This window comes from Phoca vitulina, unplaced genomic scaffold (assembly GCF_004348235.1).
Source record: "Phoca vitulina isolate PV1807 unplaced genomic scaffold, GSC_HSeal_1.0 scaffold5, whole genome shotgun sequence".
Taxonomy (NCBI): Eukaryota; Metazoa; Chordata; class Mammalia; order Carnivora; family Phocidae; genus Phoca; species Phoca vitulina.
In genome coordinates, this window is record NW_022589708.1 from 385,444 (window position 1) to 405,444 (window position 20,001).

The following is a 20,001-nucleotide window of genomic DNA, read 5'->3' on the forward strand; positions in this document are numbered from 1 at the left end:
TCTCAGCCAAGCATACTTTTTCCCACCACAAAAGTGTGGGATAAGGGGAAAGAATGTACCAGCCACCAGCCAACTCACTCTGGAGCAGAAATCTTCCTACTGCCTCAGCTTTTTTCCATCTGCATCTCGTTGGTGCACCGCAAAGGCAAATTTGGTGTAGACTGAGGTGCCTTGGATCATCCAAGGGGGGTTAACTATCTTAGTGCCATGGAGACATCCCTCTAAAAACATTTCCTACAAAGCATCTCTAGGCCCCAAACCAAAGACTGTGTTGCTGGGCAACTTGTCCAAACATGGTCTTCCAGGAGGCAGTCTCCCATGGCCCCTTGGAGCTCTGACACTAGACAAGGTGGTTTACAACTGGGAAGGAAGAAGGTGGGTCATGTGATCTGCAAAACTGACTTGATTCTGGCTTTTCAGAGTTTTTAGCTGCGTGAACTTGAACTTACTTAACTTGATTTCAATAATCTCATCTGTGAAATAGAGATAGAAATACTTATATTTAAGGGTGATATAAATATTTAAGTGATAAATTATCTAATCATTTAAATAATAAAATATTTAAGTGATAAATTATTTAATAAATGATATTAAGGCAACCGGTTATCCATTTGGGTAAAATAATACTCCTACTCTTTACTCTACATTCCATATAGTAAAATACATTTCAGATGGATCAAGGATTTAAATGTGAAAGAATTGGGAAGAAAGCAAGCACGCAGGCAGGCACATACTTTTGTAATCTTGGAACAAAAATGGCAGTGCTAGGGAGGATCTGGACATCTTTCCAAATCCACAATCCAGAGGCGCTGAGAAAAAGGCTGATAAAAGTAACTCTAGTACACTCTTTAAACTCTTTGGGGAAATAAACATGATACATAAAGGAAAAACTGGGGGGAAGCTTTTTATACACTTGGCAAAGAGGTAACGGTCATCACATAAAAAGAACACAGAGAACAGCTCCCCCTGAACCAGTCTGCCCACAGATAACAAACACAAGTTCTGGACAAAATGTGAAAACCCACTACCTGAAGAAGTATGACTAACAAAGGTCCTCGTGTGATGGACCGTCCGTGCTTTGACCTATCCATGTTGGCATCCTACTTGTGATGCTGGTTCACGGTTTTGCAAGTTGTTACCATTGGAGGAACACTAGATAAAGGATCCATGAAATCTCTCTGATTTGAGTGCGAATCTTAAATTATCTCAAAATAAAAAGATGTAATTTAATAAATCAATTTTTGTAATTTACAGGATTACAGAATGAAGGATTAATTCATATGATCATCTCAACGATGTATAGAAAGCATTTGACAAAATTCAGCAAACATTCGTAATTTAAAAAAAACAAAAAACAAAAACCCAGCAAACTAGAAGAACCAAACTAGAACACAGCAAAGCAGAGGGAATTGCCTCAATCTGATAAAGGTCATTTAAAAATATACAGTGGATATGATGTTTAACAGTGAAATATCAGTTTCCTGTTGAGATAAGAAACAAGTTAAAAGTTACTGCTCCAACTATTTCTTTCCAATATGTGCTGGAGGTAATAGCCAGAGAAATATGGCGAGAAAGAGCACCAGATAAACAAAAATCTCACACCAAAGCATAAAGGTCTAGTTATCTCAGCTCCTTTTACCTCACACATCACGTCCAGCTTTCAACAAAAAGTCACAAGGCTGCTAACAGGCAGATAAAACAGAGCCAGCTCGGGTATAGTGGAGATTTTAGAATGATCAGACCAGTAATTTAAAATAACTACAGTTAATAAGCCAAGGGCTCTCATGGACAAAATCAACAATATGCAACAATAAATGAATAATGTAAACAGAGAGTTGGAAACTCTAAGAAAGAATAAAAAAGAAACGCAAGAAATGAAAAACGTCGTGAAAATCAAGCAAATCCTGACGGACTCATTAGTACAGCAATGAGGAAAAGGTCGGCGGGTTTGACCAGAACATTTGGATAAATGGGTCCAAGAAGGAGCCTCCAGAGAAATGAAAAATTATCTTGATTAAGTGAAAAGAAAATGCAACTTAGCACGTACAATGTGTGGGGTGCAGGGACAGGGGTGCTCGGGGGCATTTGCAGATGATTGCAGAAGAAAGGTCTCAAGTGCATGACCTAAATTTCCACACTGTGAAACTGGAAAAAGATGAGCAAGTAAAACCCAAAGTAGGAAGAAAAAAAGAAATAATAAATCAAGGAATTGAAAACAGAAAAACAATAGAGAAAATCAACAACCAAAATCTAGTTCTTTGGAAAGATTAATAAAATTGATAAATCTCCAGCAAGACTAAGGGGGGGGAAAGACACAAATTGCTAACATCAGAAATGAAAGAGGGGCCATCAGCACAGACTACAGATCCCATGGACATGAAGGAATATGATGAACAAGTCTAAGCCTGTACGTCTGATACCTTGATGAAATGGGCCAATCCTGTGGAAGACACAGCCCACCAAAATGCACACAAAAAGAAACAGATGATCTCAATAGGCTTATATATTATATATATATATATATATGAGAGAAATTGAATCAATAATTAATAGTCTTCCAAAACAGCACCAGACCCAGATGGATCCATTGGCAAATTGTACCAAACGTAAACATTTAAGGAAGAAATAATACCAATTCTTTACAATCTTTCACAGAAAATATGAGAGTACTTTCTAACTCATTCTGTAAGGCCAACATTACCCTAATATAAAAATAAGAAACGAAAAAGTACACACCACTATCTCTCATGAACATAGATGCAAAAATCCCCAAGAAAATATTAGCTAATTGAATTCAACAATGGTATAAAAGGAATATACACCATGACCAAGTGGGATTTATCCCAGGTGTGCTAAGGAGGAAAAAGCCAATGAACATATCCCTAGTTACATAAAGCATTTGATAAAAATCCAACTCTCATTTATGAGAAAAAGCCTCAGCAAACTAAGAATAGAAGAGAACTTTTCAACTCGATAAAGAGCATCTACAAAAAACTTTTAGCTAACATCACACTTCATGCTGGGAAACTAGAGCTTCCCTCCTAAGGTCAGGAGCAAGGCAAAGGATGTCCCCGTCACCACTCCTAGTTAATGTGGTACTGGAGGTCCTACGTGATGCAATTAAGACGAGGAAAGTAAGTAAAAATTATACAAATTGGAAAGGAAGAAATAAGACTATCTTTGTTTGCAGATGATATAATTGGCCAGGTGGAAAATCCCAACCCACAACGGTGGCTACAACAAGTCACAGATCTAGTAAAGGAGGACAGCAAGGTTGCAGGATACAAGGTACGTTAATACAATGTGGCCATCTTCCTGGTTCCTGCAAGAGAATCATTGGATGGATGAAAATGAAGAAGAGAACCCGGAGGGAATTCAGGCTGAGGGCCAGGGCAGAGTCAGTCCTGGGGGGAGGGTGGTGGGAGGGTCTTCAGGAGCCTCAGAGGGAAGGAGCCCAAGGCTCATCCTCCCCTGCAGGGAAGGAGGAGGGGGAGTTCACGTGGACTCCGGTCTCAGGGGTCCAATGAGCTGGTGGTCCAGGGTTGAGGGCTGACTGTTGAACACACGCCTGACAGCCCCCAGTTCTCTGGGGACTGCGCTCCCCACCCTCAGGGAGAGGCGATGGTGGCCCTGGGCCCCCAAATCCCTCCTGCCACCCCACCCCAGCCTGGAGGCAGAGCAGATACCCCCTCAGACCTTGGAACTGAAGCGAAGGTTGCTTCTGGCTGGTGCAGCCCTGAGCAGACAGACCACGGACAGCGAAGCAACCCACACTCAGCACGTTTGTGTTCTCGTGCAAACTCGTCAATTTTATATCTTATACCTTCTACAGCTGACATTGAAGGGTTTATCTGAACTCTGTTTTGAAAGGTGCACTAACCCACTGATCCATCTGAGAGGCAATGTGGAAAGTGGGAATACACGTGGTAGTTTTTATGTGGCTTGGGTGGTTGGCAGAGTCATGCCCCCTAAGACATCCACACCGAATCCCCAGAGCCGTGTCACCTTGCAGGCAAGATTGAGTTGAGGGTTTTAAGATGGGAGGTGATCCTGGTTATCTGGGTGGGTCCTTATGAGGGAAGGGGGGAGGCAGGAGGGTCAGAGAGGCTGCTGGTTTGAAGTTAAGGAAGGGGTCATGGGCTGAGGGACACGGGTGCCCCCAAGCTGGAAAAGGCAGGGAACGCAGTCTCCCCAGAGCCCCCAGAAAGAAGCAGCCACCCGACAGTTTTCTTCAGACTGCTGACCTCCAGAACTGTGAGATAATGCGTGTGTGTTATTCTTGCTTTCACGAGCACTTACTGGATGTCCGCTATGCACCAAGCCAATACCAGAGATGTGAGCCACGCAGGGAGGTCCCTGCACCTGGAACGTGGGTCATAGGCAGACACCTTTCGTGGGGACAGGACACCCTGTCCTGTGGTCTCGGGGTCGTGTGGGGGGCTGAGTGGAGGCAGCAGGTGGGGCTGAGGAAGATGAGGGTGGAGTGGGGGTGTTGGGGACCAAAGGCAGGAGTACACAGGCCTTGGGAAGAGACCTTCCAGGTAGCAGCACCCGGTGGCCCAACGAGGCATCCCAGCGCACCTCTCCAGACTCTACCGTGCACTCAGCCGCCTAGATCCTCTGCACACAGATCCAGGGGGGTGGGGCGGGGAGCGCGGGGACCGGGACGCCTTTCCTTTCCTTCTTGTTCTTCCTTTCTTTGTCAAACGTCACCTCACTTGGAGGGTGTCCAAGTCGGCTGGCGGGCTCCTGTGCACACTCCTGCCCTTCGGCCCATGTCCACACGCGCCTCCCGCAGCGCTGCTGAGCCCTCCTGTCCCTGCTGCCTTGCTGTGCCCCGTCCACTGCGGGCAGGGGAGGAGCTCACAGGGAGGGCCAGGGACTGGCCACTGGAAGTTCTCCCTGCACCCTTGCCCAGCTGTGGAGATGGCTTTCGTCTGCCTTGGGAAGCATAGCTCAGAGGGTTTCCTCCCCAGGTCGAAGGGCAAAGGTCTAGGATGGCAGAGGAAGAAGTCGGTTGGCTTCCCCCACCTGCAATGAGCCCCGGCCCCATGCAGCACGTCCTGAGCACCTTCCTGAGCCAAGAACAGTTCCCACCTCCGATCCTCCAGACAGCATCCAGATCTCGGGACCCCGGGCTCCCTGCCCACAGCCTTATGCCTGCCTCCAGGGCCTGCCCGTCTCTCCCAGGTCCCCTGATCACAGGTGGAGCATCTGTGATGCAGCCTGTTGGGTGTGGATGGGGCTGGGTGCCCACACTGCTGCCACAGCAGGAGTGCTTGAGAAAGACAGGCCCTGACCATTAAGGACCACAGCCAGGTTATGGGTGCCTGAGGCTTGGCAAGAAGGAGGGGCAGGGCACTGTGGCCCACCGCCTCTGTCCAGCCTCTGTCTCCATTCCCTCTATTTTGAACAAGTGTGTTTAGTTGCAAAATGACACTTCCATGTGAGAAGAAACCAGGGCCGGGCAGTGGGCAAGAGAATTTCTCTGTTCTGCTCTCGGAGTAAAATTTTTGGGAAATGTGGGTGCCTGGGTGGCTCAGTCGTTAAGCGTCTGCCTTCGGCTCAGGTCATGATCCCAGGGTCCTGGGATCGAGCCCCGCATCGGGCTCCCTGCTCGGCAAGAAGCCTGCTTCTCCCTCTCCCATTCCCCCTGCTTGTGTTCCTGCTCTCGCTGTCTCTCTCTCTGTCAAATAAATAAAATCTTAAAAAAAAAAAAAATTTGGGAAATGTAATTAAGGCAGAAAGAGGAATCCTGATCCCTTTTTAGGTAACCCTGCTCATTCCATTTCTCCCATAAAAATCTCAACCAGGAAAAATTAGTAAACCTCACAAGCTGCCCATCAAAGCAACCTCACGAAATACAGACGTGGAGGGAGGCTGGGCCGTCGAGGGACGGAGAGGTGCGTGGTGGACACTTGCAAGGGAACACCACCCGCCGGCCGCGCGTGCAGCCGTTCAAGCCTCTGCAATGGGCTGAAACACATCAAATGCGGTAAAATCCAGGAGTTCACAATGAGGCTAAAAATAACAGCGTAAGTCAACTTTGCAGGTGCTAAAAAACTAACTTGCTTTTCTGAAAGCTGGTAAACCAAGGGGACGAAGGAAGCCTTTCCCCTCCCTTCCCAGATGCGGGCCCTCCGGGGGCCCGACAGCTGATGAGGGGCATCTCTCCTCAGAGAAGTAGTGCAAGCAATAATGAAAAACGGAAGAATGAAATTCCGTACCGTCCCCTGCAGCCCCTCCAGGGAGGTAATGGGGTGGTCACCAGGCCGGCGGCACGGAGAGCCCGGCAGCCTGGGTCCTGGGGGGCGGTGCAGAGCAGGTGAAGAGAGGCAAGCTCCTGGCCAGGCCCAGCCCGCACACAGCGGCGACCCCGCCCACCGCAGACAAGTAAGTCACAAAGAAAGGGCGGGGGAGGGAGAAGGAAAGATTAAAACAGACTTGGAGGCCCTCGCTGGAAAACACAGCTACTTAAAACTGTCGGGTAGCCAGCAGGACGCGTGGGCACTGACGTCTGGTGACCTCAAGGGGTCACTGGCCATTATTCTAGGTGCAAATATGGACTGTGGAGGAGGGGCGTGTGCTCAGCTCTTGTCTTTCATAAATACTTTCTGAAATATTAGGGATAAAACAATATAGTGCCTGGGACTGGCTTAAAATGACCCGTGCGTTGGGTGTAGACGAACCCAGCCACTGCGGGCTGGCATCCCCGCGAGGGCCACGGGACGCCGGGGCTCACTATACCGGTCTCTCTGCTTCCTGTGGGTTTGAAGGTTTCCATAATAATCGTTGCAGATGTGTGAATACCAAACTGCTCTGTGAATTAGTTTTCCCTGCAGAGATCCCAGCAGCCACTCCTGAGCCCGGAGGGTCGGCTTCTGTGAGCAGAGCGTCCAGGGCACATCCTCCACCACCAAGAAGAGCGAGGAGGTCATAGAAGGGACTCTGCCACTGTTTAAACCTCAGGCCTTAGTGGGACGTGAGTGTTCAAGGGTAATCTTCGCTTCATTTTCCTCCTCTCTACGCTGGAGGCCGGTAACTCTGCAGGCTTGAAGCAGTTATCCGGGGGAGTTGGGGAGGGAACAAACGGAGGGCACCACGCACTTCAAACGACCTTGAGAGAAAGGCCGGACAGAATCACAGGTCCCAGAAACAGTACAGAACCCGGTGCTTGCTGGGCTCACGGTGTCCCCTCAGGCTTCGCCATCCACGCCCCCAGCCCTCCACAAGCAGAGAGGGTCCTCTCCCACAGACCCCCGGGGAGGGAGCCTCCGCTAAATGCGCTCCATCTGGCCCCCGCCTGTTTACAAACACCCTGCCTTGTTTAACAGAGGAAGTGATTTGTTATCATAAGACAGGCTGCCTGCTGGTGAGATCAGATAAGCGAGGTTGGACAAAAGCGTTTCCTTCGCCAGTGTTCCCCGCTTCAGGCTTGGCCCTGGAGCCTGGGCGACCTGGGGACGTGCGGGGACTCTGAGCAGACAGGAGACTCAGGGCAGCACCTGGAGGCCTTGCCTTGGGACGGGGTGGAGCTTTTGTCTGGTGCACCCGGCAAGTGTCCGCAAGGCAGGTGGCCCCTGATTTGCCGCCTTCTGTGGTATTTTACCCTTTCCTCAGACACAGACCCGGGAAGCCTCAGACAGACTTGGTCAGGACGTGGCCCTGATTTTGCAGCCTGTGTGGGCAGGCATGACCTCAAATAACCCCACAGCAGCTTCCCCGGCAAGGCCTCTGGACTGTGGACGTGGGCGGAGGCCTGGGGGCTGCCCAGGGGTCCCCACAGCCCAGAGGAGGGACCATGCAGCACCTTGATATGCTTGCTGTCAAGATGCCTGAGCTCCAGCCCCACCTCTCCCACCACTGGGTGGGCTCAGGGCCAAATCCAGTGACCGTCAGAAACATGGGGGCCCCCTCACCCCCGCAGCGGCCGGGACCCAGGACCCAGGATGAGTCAAGAGCCAGCATGTCCCCACCCCGGACCTGCTCTGATGACTGAGTCCTGGGGCTGAGCATCTGGGACGGAGGAAGGAGGGGAGAAAAGTCAGCAGGGAAGGGCAGCAAGGCTGCGCCCACCAAAGCCTGTGAGCCGTCGCCTGGATCTTGGCACGGTTTGCTCGGTTGTACGTTACAAATAAATACAAGGGGCTCTTTCACCATCGATTCCTTATGGAGTGTTGAGAAAACATCCGCTGTCCTTAGCAGACAGTATTATTATAACCATTATTATGATGGTGACGACTTCTTACCGCACGGGGTCTACTGGACGGCGACATGGCCCTAGGCCTCCCCCTAGGGCCCCAACACCTGGCCATGAGCAGCGCTGGCCAGGCCATGTTGGGACCTGAGACAGAAGGAAAAATGTGCGCCCTGTCTGGACGCTTTTAGGTACATTTTTAATAGTTTTCCTGGAACGCTGACATATTTGAGAAAGATACTGAACAACTTAAAAGAGGATATATTAAAACTCACAATGTTAAGTTTAAATATTTTATTTATACCAAAAAGAAAATTTATTATCCTTTAACTATCAGATTTAATAGAATGGAAATAAAGGCATCAATATTTTCAAAATGGGTTTCTGGAAAAAATTAACCATCAACTGAAAACAAGACATGAAAATGGGCGTATGGGTGTACACGTGGGAAGACAAGAAGTGCATGGGCACGTGTGGGGGACAGAACGACGCTGTCACAAGAGCCAGATGGTGGAAACCACGCAGCGCCCATCAGCTGCCGAGCAGACCAGATGCGGTCCGTCCACAAACAGCATGACTCAGCCATGAAGGGAGCTCAGCTCTGATGCGGTCTGCCCCATGGGACCATCTGGGCCACATCGACCACGTGCAGGAAGCCGCCCAACAGACACCCATCGCGGGATGCTGCTCCGCGAACGGCCCAGGAGAGGCGAGTCCTCAGACGGGACCCAGATGCTTGGCTGCCGGGGGCTGGGCAGGGAGTGGCTGCTCGTGACGGAACGTTCTGGAACTAGGGAGAGTCACATTGAGAACTCACTAAAGGCCACTGAGCTGTTCACAGTGAAATAACTGATTTTATGGGGCTTCCACCTGACCGAGTTATTTTTTTTCAGATGTCTCACACACGCGAACAGGGAATTGAGTTAGGATTGGCGGGATGGTAGGCCCGGTGACTGGGCCCAGCAGGGACAGCACACGTTCCCAGCGGCGGGCTGGAGACGCCGCTCCGCACACAAGGTGCCCGCCGCCCCCCCCCCCCCGCCACGGACGGCGGGAAGGACTGGAGACGGCAGACCCCGCGGAGCTGGACTCCCATTCTGTTCACCCGCTTCAGCCCCGACCTCGGGCCTCTGACCCACGCTCTCGCCATGAAATCAGCAGAAGGTAGAGCCACAGACGCGGCCATGGCTGGCCGCCCGGCCCCCCAACCCCTCGGTTCCTGTGTCCAGTGCCCGGCCCAGCACTTGGCACGCGGTGCCCTCGCGACTTTCCTCTATCAAGACACATCGTTTCCTGGACCTGCTCGCAGAGAAGAGGTAAATGAGCACGACAGCGGCCGCCGGACCACGTCTTCAGCCCCAGCTGCATAAAATCAAGACAGCTCGGAGGGCGTGGGCGCACAGGACAAGCGTTCCTCCCACCCTTCACGCGCTGGAATAAGGCAGCGTCCGCGAGCCTGCCGGTTCACAAAGCGCCGTTTCTCGCAGGAACCCTCTGCGTCTCCACAGCTCTTGACCAGTATGCAGCCCAGAGGGGCGTCAGCCCCCCAGGGGCCCCCTCCGAGGCTGCGGGAGGGAAGCCGGGCCACGTCGCACCCCGGAGGAGGAGGCAGGTGGCGTTTGTCTCCTTGGCCCCAGCCTCTGCATCCTCACATGCGCCAAGCAGCTCGAAAATCCGCAGTCGGCCTCGCACGTGGGCCATAGTGGGTGTAACTTGGACGAGTGGTTGGTGTGGTGAAGTCCCTGGACATCGTTAGCTGATTCCGCCTCCAGGATGGGCAGCTGGTGGTGCATGCCCCCAGTCCCGCTCAGCTCTGTCCTCTGACCACTCAGGGCTTGGCCGCTCTGCCCACCCTGACTCCCTGGCCGTGTCCCCTTGGCCTGCCGCAGAAGAACATCTGGGAAAGAAGATCCACGGTCATGTGACCAAGTCACGCATGTCCCCAACCCTGAAAACCTACAAGCGGGGGGAGCGCCTTCGGCCCTCTGGGGCGGGCCTGCCACGCGCCGAGGACGAGGGGCCCTCCATTCTGCCTCTGAAGGAACCGGAAGGCGCTGGCCTCTAGTACCGAGGTGCTGCCCCTTGTCAGTAACAGGCTCCAAGTGGCGAAGCAGATCCAGGGACGTCCTGCTTTCCTTCTGCCGTGAGCCGGGCCACGCGGGAGCCGGGAGGCAGGGCCTGAGCCAGTGGCCTGCGCCTGCTTGCACCCCGCGGGGCAGGCCTGGCTGGAGGTCTGAGGTGTCCCGGGTACTGAACGGGAGCAAATCCCTCCCGCACGCCGGCCATGACAGGGTCACGGGTCACGGGGGTGCGGTGGGTGACAGGGGGGTTCTCGCTGTGAATTCTAAGAACTGGACCAGACTCTCTGGCTTCATCTGGAGCTGTTTTACAGACACCATGGTCCACGTGTCGAGTCTCGGCTGCCAAACAGAAATCCCAACAAGGATCCCCTTCTTTTCTGTTAAGCCTCAAAGAAGGAATTGTCCAGCAAACAGACCGTCTGTGAAAACAAGTGGTCCCTGGGCATCTCCACGCTCACATTCGAACCAGCTGTGTCAGCTTCCCGATCCTTTCATTAATGAGTTAATAGATCTTTGACACTTCTCATTCTATGTTTGTGTGACAGTCAAGTTTCGAGACTTGAAAAACTACACTCTGTCAGATACCCGTGAGACAGGACAGACCATGACCCGAAGGCAGTTTGGGGCAGGAGTGTCCAGAGACGGGTCCGCCCCGGGCTCTGCAGTCCTCGGGAAGTGCACAGACTCTCCTCGCCCTGCATCCCGCCAGCCGTGCCCCCACGTGACACGTCAAAGTCCTGACCCTCCGCAGCTCAGGCGCAGGGGAGTTTGCTCACTGGAGCAGGTGAGTGGGGTGAGCTTGAATCCCACAGGACAGGTGTCCTGAAGGAAGGGACGGGACACCAGAGGGAGAGAGAAGTTACGTGCCTCTAAGCCCAGGACTCCAGCAGGCTGCAGGAGCTGGAAGAGTCAGAAAGGGCCCCCAAGCCCCCAGTGGGAGGACAGCCCTGCAGCACCTTGATTCTGGACTGGTGGCTCCAGAACGGGAGAATATACGTTCCTGCTCTTTGAGGTAGCCCGCCTCCCACCCCCGTCTGCGGTCCTTGGCCGCGGCGGCCCTGAGACGCTGACGGGTCAGTGTACAAGACCTTTGGAGTCTGGCTGGCTGTGCGGAGAGGGGGTGCAGGTCACCAAGCAGCCTGGAAGGTGACCGCTGGGTGGCCGGCCCCAGAGACCGAGGGGGGACCAGCTGGGTCAATGTCAAAGGCTCCCACAGCTGCTGTAAATGTTTGGATGCGCTCTAATATTTTCAGATCTTTTCAAATTCGACGTCAGAGCAGTTTTTAACTCTGATTGAAGCAAAAAGCTCACCAGGCTCAGCACTTGTGGGGGACCGCACCTCGGTTTGCTGGGTGTCTCTTGAAGCGAAGTGACCAGCACTCATCTCCAGGGTCCACTTCCGTCACGAGTGTCCTCAAACCTGAGGTCATGGCACTGCTCTCACCCTCCCAGACGGCCTGCTCACCTCTGTGGTTTGAGGTCAGGGGGGAAGGTGCTGCCACTGCCGAGCTGGGCCCCATTCCTTCCCCTGGAAGGGGGGCGGGAGGGAGGCCCGCACCTCCTTCCCAGGCGGCCAGACCCCATCCCACCGCAGGCCCACCTACTTGGTTTCCCTCCCTCATCAAAGAAAGAAGGCTTTTGAGAGTTTTGGGGACTTGGTGAGTCTCTTGTGATTGCTGCCCTCCCTCGTTTCTATCAGGGGAACTGAGGGAGAGAGCGCTTCACAGCCCCTAGCGCTCGCTACCTGGCAGGCCCCTAAATGGCAGGCACCTGCTGCGGGAGCTCACTCTCCCAGAGACGCCACAGGGTGATGACACCCCAAGCCCCTGGGCGGCCTCGTGCACTGGGCTCAGGCTCAGAACTCACTGCAGGGCTTCTGCAGAAAAATCCAAAATCACCTCCGATTTTGTGGAAGCAAATGAACTGTCTCTGTCTTCAGAGGCAGTTCGCTTACCGGCATAGTTTTCTCCATGAATAAACTAAGTCACATGACTTTCAAAGATCCTGACGGCTGTTTGCAGACAAAAGATGGGACAATCAGAAAAGTTGTCAGTAATTCTCGGGGGAAACACCACGTGACACCTGTGCCCCCGCCCCCGGGCCCGCAGCTGGTCACCTCCAAGCCGCAAGGGTGGGGCTCCCAGCCAGGGCCGAGGACAGCACAGTCAGCCCTGCCCCGCATGGTCGTTCTCCTCTACAGGGAGGAGTCCAGCCCCAGCCTCTCAGGACACAGCAAACCCTTCGGGCACAGGTCCCAGGTAATGAGCACCTCAGTGTCCCCTGGGGGCCAGGGGCAGACGTTGCCCTTGGAACTGTGTGGAGGGGTTTCTGGGGCCTTTTCTAGAAGCTGGGGACCAGACCGCTCGCCCCCACCCCTACACCCCGCCTCGGGCCGGGTCATCCTCTGGGGTGGGCCGTCTCGGGTGCTGGAGGGTGTTGAGCAGCACCCTGGCTCCCCCATCCAGTGCTAATAGCACCCTGCCAGGCAGGACGCACAAAACCGCCTGCAGACATCTCCCTGTGGCCCCCGGGGCCGCCCCCATGGAGATCCTTGCAGTGACACTGTGGAGAGCAAGCAAACAGGGGGCGTGAAGAGTGCACTCCTGCTTCATGTTACACACAGTATGTTGCAAAAGGATTTGGGGAGCCTGGGTGGCCCAGTCGGTTAAACACCTGACTCCTGATTTTGGCTGGGGTGGTGATCTCGGGGTCGTGGGATCAGGCCCGCTCGGGCTCTGCAGTGAGTGCGGAGCCTGCTTAGGATTCTTTTTCTCCCTCCTCCCCTCCCAGCTCACACTTGCTCTTCTCTAAACAAAAATAAAAACAAAACAAAAAAGGATTTCTTTCAGAGCCAGGGACTAAGGTTTACTCTCGAAACCTGGGATTGGATTAGCTTCACCATTATTTACTTCATTATCACAGTAGCCAGAATCCCTAAAACTCTCACTTTTTTTTTTTAATTTTTTTTATGTTAATCCCCATACATTACATCATTAGTTTTAGATATAGTGTTCCATGATTCATTGTTTGTGCATAACACCCAGTGCTCCATGCAGAACGTGCCCTCCTTAATACCCATCACCAGGCTAACCCATCCCCCCACCCCCCGCCCCTCTAGAACCCTCAGTTTGTTTTTCAGAGTCCATCGTCTCTCATGGTTCTTCTCCCCCTCCGATTTCCCCCCCTTCATTCTTCCCCTCCTGCTACATTCTTCTTCTTTTTTTCTTTCTTAACATATATTGCATTATTTGTTTCAGAGGTACAGATCTGAGATTCAACAGTCTTGCACAATTCACAGCGCTTACCAGAACACATACCCTCCCCAGTGTCCATCACCCAGTCACCCCATCCCTCCCACCCCACCCCCCACTCCAGCAACCCTCAGTTTGTTTCCTGAGATTAAGAATTCCTCATATCAGTGAGGTCATATGATACATGTCTTTCTCTGTTTGACTTATTTCGCTCAGCATAATACCCTCCAGTTCCATCCACATCGTTGCAAATGGCAAGATCTCATTCCATTTGATGGCTGCGTAATATTCCATTGTATATATATACCACATCTTCTTTATCCATTCATCTGTCGATGGACATCTTGGCTCTTTCCACAGTTTGGCTACTGTGGACATTGCTGCTATAAACATCGGGGTGCACGTACCCTTTCGGATCCCTATTTTGTATCTTTGGGGTAAATACCCAGTAGTGCAATTGCTGGATCATATGGTAGCTCTATTTTCAACTTTTTGAGGAACCTCCATACTGTTTTCCAGAGTGGCTGCACCAGCTTGCATTCCCACAACAGTGTAGGAGGGCTCCCCTTTCTCCGCATCCCCGCCAACATCTGTCATTCCCTGACTTGTTAATTTTAGCCATTCTGACTGGTGTGAGGTGGTATCTCATTGAGGTAAAACTCTCACTTTTAACAAGCCTGCCCAGCAGGTCAGGGTGACAATAACAGTAAGAACAGGGGTCATCAGAACGGGGAATGTGGTTGAAAGCTATGCCCAGGCCCTCGACCAAGGGTTCCATTTGCATCCACTGTTCCCATCCTCAGGACAGCACTATTGGCCCCTTTTACAGACAGAGAGACTGAGGCAGGGAGAAGTGGAGTCCCACAGACACAGGACCTCTGGGCCCACCCGCCCACCAGCACACAGGCGGTGGATGAGGAAGGAAGGGGGCTGACCGTGCATCATGGGAACCATGGGCTAGAGAAAGCTGTCAGGGTCATCGCCCAAAGAACGGGGTCTCCAGAGGTTAAGACTCTGGCTTGCCACAGAGCTGGCGGGTTGCTAATGACACAGGGTAGTGTGTGCGTGTGGCCCCTGGCCACGGGGTCTCTCATCTGTCAGCTGGGGAGAATCCCACATCTTCCTGCCTCCTGCCCCTGTAGTCACGGTCAACAGCAGGATACATAAACCGTGGGAGTGTGGAGATCTAAGCAAATGTAAGACTTCACTTCTCCGCTGAGGAACCAACCACTCTCAGGGCTGAGGGGACCCCCGTGCCCACACTGCGGCCCTGCCTCTGCCCCAGGCAGACACGAGGGGTGGGTTCAGCGCAGGAAGCAGAGACGATCGCAGCCTCATCTCAGACAGTCTGGGACAGCACCCACCCCAGCACCCTGGAGAGTCCTGGAAATGTCAGTATTCCAACAAATAGCAACGAACAGATTGTTGTACCACACTGCAATTCTGGGAGCCACAGAAAGGGGATGGGAGACTGAAGGGGGTGAAGCGAACCCCAGATGCACAGACAGGTGTGCAAGCTTGCCCACGGGCGGGGGTCCACAGCCCCGCTCGCTCCTCTCCCACACCGGCACACAGTGAACAGCTGGTAGAGCCGCCGGGCGCCTCCCAACCGCCTTCCCTGCTTTCCTGCACCCTGGTTTGACGGGCCCCCCACTGCGATCTGCCACCGGCCGTCCCAGCTCTTCCCTCTGTGGGCCGGGTTGCCTTGATGCCCGAGGAGACAAGAGCAGATTCCTCCTGGACCCTTCCTACAGTCAGACTTGTAAGGGACCCACAACAGCAGGGACCGCGCCGGACCCGGAAGGACCCACAACAGCAGGGACTAGGCTATTTCATGTTACTTTACTCAATCTAAGATCCACTTGAAGTGTATTCGGTTACTTCACTAACAGTAGTTATTGGAGATGCTAACTGGGTACAAGAAGATGAACGTTTCCGAGTGGGTGTTGCAAATGTGCACCTCGTCACAATAATAGAAGTGAGAGTGCACACGTAGTTGTGAAGCGGTGGAGGGGCTCAGAAGCTGGACGACGAAGCTCGTATGACGGACATTCCGTCAGATGTCACTGCAGCACAAACCCCACAAGATCAGGCCCGCATTGCCAGTCATTAAAACATACATTTAAGCCAACTTACCTACTTTTCCAACAAATATTTTTATCAGCCAGAGGGGGAAAATTCTTCTGAAAATGTTATTGTTCTGGAAGCTCTACAAATTCGTATTACGGTGCACTCGTCTATACCTCCAATACCAAATGCTTTTCTTCTAGATAAAGGACATCCATTGCATTTTGCCTGCCCAGCACTTTTCCTTTTAGGAGCTCTTCCCTGCCCTGAAGGGCTGTCGATCACACAGCACGTTCCCAAATTGCAGCTGTGCACACACGTGGCCGGGAGTGGGAACATGGCCCCGCGACTGCTGCAGGAGGCCTGCCTGAGGAGCCTCTGGGCGTGAGGATGTTGCCAGCTTCAGCAGCTGCCCCGTCCCTACCACTCACACAGGAAACATTAACTGCAGGACAGCGAGGGGCTGGGTCATGCTACTGCCAGGACCTTGAGGTCAGCACAGGCCTGGGCTGGTCAGGGACCCAAACCAGCACATTCCCATTTGCAGTGTAAGCACATCTGTGTTGGGTTTGTGTACATGTAGCACTGGCCCTAATGCACATGTCACTGAAATGCGCAAGTCTCAGGGCAGCTACCCCTGGGCAATGACATGAGAGGGCAGGTGCATCAGGATGACTGTGGCAGAACAGTTATGCCCTGTGATGATGCTTTCTCCCCAGCCCTGCAAGTCACAGAGGAGATCCCATCTGACTGTCCTGGGCACGGAACCCTTGTCTGTCCAGCTGCACCCCCACACTTCCTGTGGTCCTCAGCCTCCACGAGGTTCCCCTGTCCGGGCAGTTCTCCTGTGCTGGCCTGAAGATAGGAATGTCTTTGGATTGGTTAGCAGGAGCCCCTCCAGCTACCATCCACTTTGTTAGACAGGCCAACAGACACGCTGTCACTCCTCTCTTCTCTCCTAAGACCAGCAGGGAGTCAGGAGTGGGAGCCCTGTGGCCAGGGAAGCGCAGGCAGGGAGCTCCCATCCACCATCATTTAACTGTCACACCATGCACCAAGAGTCAGGAAGTGTATGCTATTTTGTAGCTAAGGAAATTTTAAGTAAGCTCTACACCCAACATGGGGCTCAAGCTCATGAGCCCGAGATCAAGAATCACATGCTCTATAGACTGAGCCACCAGGCACGCCGCAGGTAAGGAAATTTGGGGTGGAGAAGAAAAGTGGCTTGCCAAAGATCACTATGTGGAGGAGGTAAGTGTTACCCAATCGGCCAAGGTCCCTTTCTTCCCACCACGCACCTCCTCCCTGCCCGTCTTCGCTGCACACTCACCAGGACCAGGCCTGGGACTCAGGCGAGTCTGAGGCTGTAAGTTTCAGATGAAGAAGGAGTTGACCAGGCTAGAGGAGACACCCTCACCTGGAAACAGATGTCGTTTCTACGTGAAGATCACTACGGCATTCTATAAAACCACCTATGTGGGAACATTGGTACAAAACCCATTGTGAGTCACAGGCTGCAAAGGGTTCCCCCAGGTGCAGTGTAGGGGAGTAACCATCTTGGGATGCCCCGAGCTGAGGGGGTCTGGGACCTAGGACTTTTGATTTTAAAACTGGGAACATCCCTGAAACCCTGGGACCAGTTTGTCCCCTCGGGGAAGACCCTGAAGGACTTATCCATGAAAGGACTTCCATCCTAATGAGGTCTGACCACCTTCATTCACTACGGTAAGTAGTGTTTTCCAAGCTTTTTGACCACAGCCCTCAGTAATAAATATATTTTACATCATGATCCAGTCCACACTCACAAAAACAGGTATTGTAGAAATAAAGAACTCATATCCAATAAAACTCTGCATCATTAAAAACCACTGGTTAACAAAACACTAAATTTTGTTAAATTAAGAACCCACTGGGGGTGCCTGGCTGGCTTAGTCAGTTGGGCATCCAACTCTTTATTTCAGCTTGGGTCGTGGTCTCGGGGTCGTGGGGTCGAGCCTCATGCTGGGCTCCATGCTCAGCAGGGAGTCTGCTTGGGATGCTCTCTCTCCCTCTCCCTCTGCTCCTTCCCCTGCTCTTGCTCTATAATTAATTAATTAATTAATTAATTAATTAATTAAATCTTTTAAAAAACCCACTAAATCAGTGGGTTGCAAAACATACTTTAAAGTAAAAAAAAAACATTAAAATATGACTGGGGACTTCTGCTTCTGGACAAGATAGAGTAACAGAGACCAGATTTACCTTCCTGCCTGGGACAACTGAACAACCAGACAAATATATGAAATAACAGTTTTTGATACACTAGTAATTAGATAACAAAGGAGTGAACCCTAAGGGACAGGAAATAAATGAGGTGGGCCCTGGGATTGCCAAGGTCACTGGCTAGACAGAGAGGTGAGGTTGCTGGGCATGGAGAAGCCGCCCATGTGGAGCTGCCAACTGCCAAGGAAGGAGAGGGCTGTGCAGAGAGACCTGCAGAGACCCCTCAGGGCTTCAGCTGATCATCACAAGGAGACGAAGGTGGGCCAGACTCAGCTATGATGTTCAACAGGTTAGGTGCATTGCATGCATTTTTAACTTATGATATTTTCAATGTATGCTGGGTTTATCAGGATATAATCCCATTGTAAGTTGAGGAAGATTTGTATTAGAAAGATGTAAAATTTCAAGTTGATGACCTCAGCTTCTATCTTAAGAAACTAGATAAAGAAAAGAAAATGAAATGCAGTGTAAACAGAAGAAAGAAAATTATAAAAATTAGGTTGGATAATGATAAAATGGAAAACAGAAAAATAATAGAGAAATAACATTAAACCAAAAGCTGGTTATTTGAGATCAATACAATTGTTGCCTCTCTAGCCAGAATGATGCAGACAAAAAGAGAAAAGACACAAATTATCAATATTGAGAATGAGAGAGGTGTCATCACTACAGATCTGCAAATATTAAAGGAATATTATGAGTAACTTTATGCCAATATATTCAATCACTTAGATGAAATAGCAAATGTCTTCAAAGGCACAAACTACCAAAGCTCACTCATGAAGAAACAGATAATCCAAATAACCTTATATCTGTGAAAGAAATTGAATTTATACCTTCCCACAAAGAAAATTCCAGGTATGCATGGCATTACTGATAAACTTCGTCAATCATTTATGGAATAAATAACACAAATTCTTCACAAACTCTTCCATTAAACTGAATAGGAGGAAGCACTTAACAACTCATTCTATGAGGCCAGGCTTTCTTGGGCACAAACCAGATAAAGACAAGACAAGACAAGAAAATACTCTTGGGATGCCTGGGTGGCTCAGTCAGTTAAGCATCTGCCTTCAGCTCAGGTCCTGGGAGGGAGTCCCGCATCAGGCTCCCTGCTCAGCAGGGAGCCTGCTTCTCCCTCTCCCTCTGCCTGCCGCTCCCCCTGCTTGTGCTCTCAGTCTCTCTGTCAAATAAATTAATAAAATCTTTTTAAAAAAAGAAAGAAAATACTCTTATAAACTCTCAAATATTAACAAAATAATACATCATAACCAGGTGAGGTTCTTCCCAGGGATGCAAGGTTGACTTAACATTTGAAAATCAATCAAGGTAATTCACATATTAATGAGTGAAAAAAGAAAAAAAATATGATTGTCTCAACAGATGCAGAAAAAGCATTTGACAAAATCCAATATCCATTTCTTTCTTTTTATTTTTTTAATTTTTTTTCCAATATCCATTTCTAATGAAAAAAACTCGGAAAACTAGAAATGGAAGCTCATCTTGATGAAAAGCATCTATGAAAATCCTACAGCTAGCATCATACTTAATGGTGAAAGACTGAATTGTTTCCACCTAGCATCAGGATCCACTGTCACCATTTCTAGTCAACATTGTAGTGGAGGTTGCTAGACAGTCAATAAGGCAAGAAAAGAAGTAAAAAGCACCCAGATTTGAAAGAAGATTTGCTATATTTACAGACAACATGATCATCTATGTAAAAAATTCTATTGAATCTACCTAAAAACATTGAAACTAATAGTTTAGTTAAGCAAAGTTGTAGGATAAAAGATAAATATACAAAAAGCAAATATTTAAACAATCAGAAATTGAAATTGTAAAATTCCATTTACAATAGGATGTGAAATATGTGGGAATGAATTCAAAGTGGATGATAGTTTTAAACGTAAAATGTAAATCTATAAAACTTCTGGAAGAAAATATTTGTGACCTTGGGTTAGGAAAATATAATTTGAAAAGCAGAATTCATTAAAAATAATAATAATAAACTGTACTTCAAAATTAAGAAGAGAAAGAGCAGCATTTCATTGTTTAATAGAATGAAAAACCAAGTCACAGACTGGAATAAATGTTTGCAAATCACAGTCTGACACAGGACTTGTGTCCAGAAGATTTAAACAAC